We start from the raw sequence: 3,734 nt of genomic DNA on the forward strand, positions 1-3,734 counted from the left end.
TTCTATGTAATTCACAGAGTTTGAAAACACTCTAAAGGGTCAGCTGTGAGTTTGTTCTGACTCAATGACACTTAACAGTAACAATCCTACTAACAAATATTAAAGTTTCAAAAATAATTTTTAAAAAGAATGTATTTACTGTACATAAAGTTCCCAGATGAAATATTATATGAGGGTTTTTTTTTATTTGAAGGAAAAATAAACTATCAGAGCTCTTTCCTAAGAATTACTTTATTTCCTCTTTAATCAATATAAAATTGTGTCCAGGAGATAGGGTCTAATTGAATATAACCTTGAGTGAAATTTATTTAAAAGTACTTATCATTCTGATTGCTCAATCTGAAATCATCTTTTAAGTTCAGAATCTCTGGGAAATGTATTCCTTAAGTGGGTAGGTCAATTGCAAGTTCTCACAGCATGGAAAACCATTTTTAAAAAACTTAATATAAATTGTGTTTTTGTTGATTGCCGTTGAGTTGAGCATGACTCATCGTGACCCTATGAACAAAATTTGGCCTGAAGCTTTTCTATAACTGTCATCATTTATCAAAGTACATAGAGTTTCCAGAGGCATGTTGTTTAGGAAGTGGATTATTTTGTACTCAATTTAGTTCTCAGAAAAAAAAATTTAAAAATGTACTGTAAAATTTCATCTGTTGTTGTTGTTATGTTGTTATGTGCCATCGAGTCGTTTCCGACTCATAGCGACCCTATGCACAACAGCTCTAAACCCTGCTCTATCCTGCGCCAACCGCACCGCCTCTGACACACCCATCCCGATTACCCCAGTCACCGAATCAATCCATCTCATAGAGGGTCTTCCCCTCCTGCGCTGTCCCTCCACCCTCCCAAGCATGATGTCCCTCTCCAAGGACCCGTCCCTCCTGGCAACATGTCCAAAGTATGTCAGAAAAAGCCCCAGAATCCTTGCCTCCAAGGAGCAGCTTGCTTTAATCCTCTCCAAGATGGATCTGTTTGTTTTTCTGGCAGTCCAGGGTACATTCAGTACCCTTCTCCAGCACCACAGCTCAAAAGCATCCACTCTCCTTCTGTCCTCCCTAGTCATTGTCCAACTCTCTGATGCATAACAAGCGATTGCAAATACCATGACCTGTATCAGGCGCACCTTAGTCTCCAGAGAGACACTGTTGCTCCTGAGTACGTTTGAGAGGTCCCTAACGGCAGACTTTCCCATCGCGATACGCTTTTTGATTTCCTGACTGCTGGTACCAAGAGTGTTAACTGTGGAGCCGAGCAAAGTGAAGCTGTGAACACTCTCAATCTCTTCATCATCCATCTTGACGCTGCCAATTGGTCCAGTGGCGAGAATCTTTGTCTTCTTGACGTTGAGCCTTAGTCCATACTGAAGGCTGCAGTCCTTGACCCTTCACAGCAAGTGCATGAGGTCCTCCTCAGTTTCAGCAAGCAAGGTTGTGTCATCTGCATAACGGAAATTGTTGATAGATCTTCCACCAATCCTGATGCCACAATTCTCCTCATAGAGCCCAGCCTCTCGGATAATCTGCTCTGCATACATGTTGAAAAGGTATGGAGACAGGATGCATCCCTGGCGTACACCCTTCCCTATTTTGAACCATGCAGTGTTACCCTGCTCTGTTCTGACTACTGCCTCTTGGTCCAAGTATAGGTTTCTTATTAGCACAATTAAATGTTCTGGGATTCCCATTCTTCTCAGAGTCAGCCACAGTTTGTTATGATCCACACAGTCAAATGCCTTTGCATAATCAATGAAACACAGATAGACATTCTTCTGGTATTCCCTGCTTTCAGCCAAGATCCATCTAACATCAGCAACGATATCCCTAGTACCACGACACCTCCTAAACCCAGCCTGGACTTCCGGCAGTTCTCTGCTGATGTGCTGTTCTAATCGTTTTTGGATGATCTTCAGCAGAATCTTGCTTGCATGTGAAACAATGACACTGTTCTGTAGTTTCCACACTCAGTTGGGTCACCTTTCTTTGGAATGGGAACAAATATAGATCTCTTCCAGTCAGTTGGCCAAGTGGTTGTTCTCCAGATTTCTTGGCACAAGAAATCTGGAGTACATTTTAGGGATTGAATAATCATTGGTTAAGTTGAATTGGAGTAGAAAATGAAAGTGAATTCCAAAATTATTTTTCTGATTAATTGCCTAGTGGTAAGAAGCTGTACTGCAACTCCGAAGGCACACAGTTCGAATCCACAGCCACTCCGCTAGAGAAGGATGGACAATCTCCTCCCCAGGCAATTAACGATTAACTACATCTGAAAACCCACCAGAAGGTCAACTATGAGTCAGTTCTCACTTGATGGTACACAACAACATCAACAATTCTTAAAAAGATTGTTGGTGTATAAGACAATAGGCTGTAAAAAAATATATATAGTTCAAATCCACCACCCACTCTGCAGGACAATGATAGGCAGTCTTCTGTCATAAAGTTTTATAGAGTCTTGAAAACTCAATGGAGGGTCACCAAGAGCCAGAACTGACTTCACAACTATAGTTGTTCTTTTAATAAAGACATAGTAATTACTAGATTTTAAATTAATACTTAGCATCAGTGCTTGACACAATCAGTAGAAATAAACTCAAGCATAAATTTGTTTACAACAATATTAAAAACTGTTGCTGTTTGGCCTTGAGAAACTTCGTAGCGCTTCAGTAGTCAGAATAAAATCTGAGAGTGGCAGTTTCTTATAATATGTAATTTTCATTAGCTGGATAATAGAAAATAAATCTGACTTCAATGTTCTCTTGCTGTCACAGCAATCAAAGTAGATAAGATTCAGTTAGGCTCGAAGTTGTTTTATCTTTCCAGTTTCACATATGATAATTTCCATGATGGATTATTTTGAACAGACGTGCACAGAATAAGCCAGAGGTTAAACATGGTTAAATTAGGAGACCACAGCTGAGTCTATGACAGAATTAAAGGGACTTTCAAAAATTAGATATTTTATTTTTAAAATATTTTCTCCTATTTCTGATAATGTCTATTAATAAATAAGTGTACTTTTAAAAGATTATAGGATGCTTTCCCAAAAACTTATAGTGCTACTATGTTTATACAAATAAGCTCTTAGTTTAAACTCACCTTTTCAACTAATAAGAAAAATTATTAAAATAAAGTTGAAAAAAGGCATAAGTAGGTGATGGTTTTTAATGGAGACTTTGCAATACAGTAGCAGTGTTGAAGTTATTTCCGATTTAGTGGCTTTCCTTAGAAAAAATAAGTTTCAACCACCACTTTAAAACAGCAATGCTAATCATGTATGTGAGTAGCTTTAGTTTCAGGCCTGGAGCAGCTGTGAAGTGAAAGTTCTCACACCATTCCTGTCCTTGTGTATAAGTATACTGTCCTTCAATTTCCACTCTATTTTCATGGAAATTTTCAGTGTACTTTTTCCCAGTTGGGAAAGTTAGTATGCGATCTATGAAACATATTATCCTTAAAATTTCCTTCATATAACGCTCCTGAAAAATGTTCATATTTTCCAAAGCTATTCATCTTATCTTTCCAGCTTCCAGGGTAAATAATCCATTAAGAGTGGTATGCATCCCTTCTCCATTTCTCTCAAAGATTCTAGAAGATGTTCTTGTACAGTCATCATCATATATCATATTTGTTTCCATCTGGAAATTTAAAGTTTATTTTATATACTTCTAATGTTGACAGAGGGATAAAGGAGAGACTTTTCGTACTTTGTAATTCCTTTGGGGTCACCAT

At 38.2% G+C, this 3,734-nt stretch overlaps 1 pseudogene; it reads right to left on the reverse strand.

The window, feature by feature from the left end:
• Positions 1-3,214: 3,214 nt before the first annotated feature.
• LOC102867175 lies at positions 3,215-3,515 on the reverse strand (annotated as a pseudogene).
• Positions 3,516-3,734: the final 219 nt, after the last annotated feature.

This window comes from Elephantulus edwardii, unplaced genomic scaffold (genome assembly GCF_000299155.1).
Source record: "Elephantulus edwardii isolate Elephantulus edwardi_28Jun2011 unplaced genomic scaffold, EleEdw1.0 scaffold00098, whole genome shotgun sequence".
NCBI lineage: Eukaryota > Metazoa > Chordata > Mammalia > Macroscelidea > Macroscelididae > Elephantulus > Elephantulus edwardii.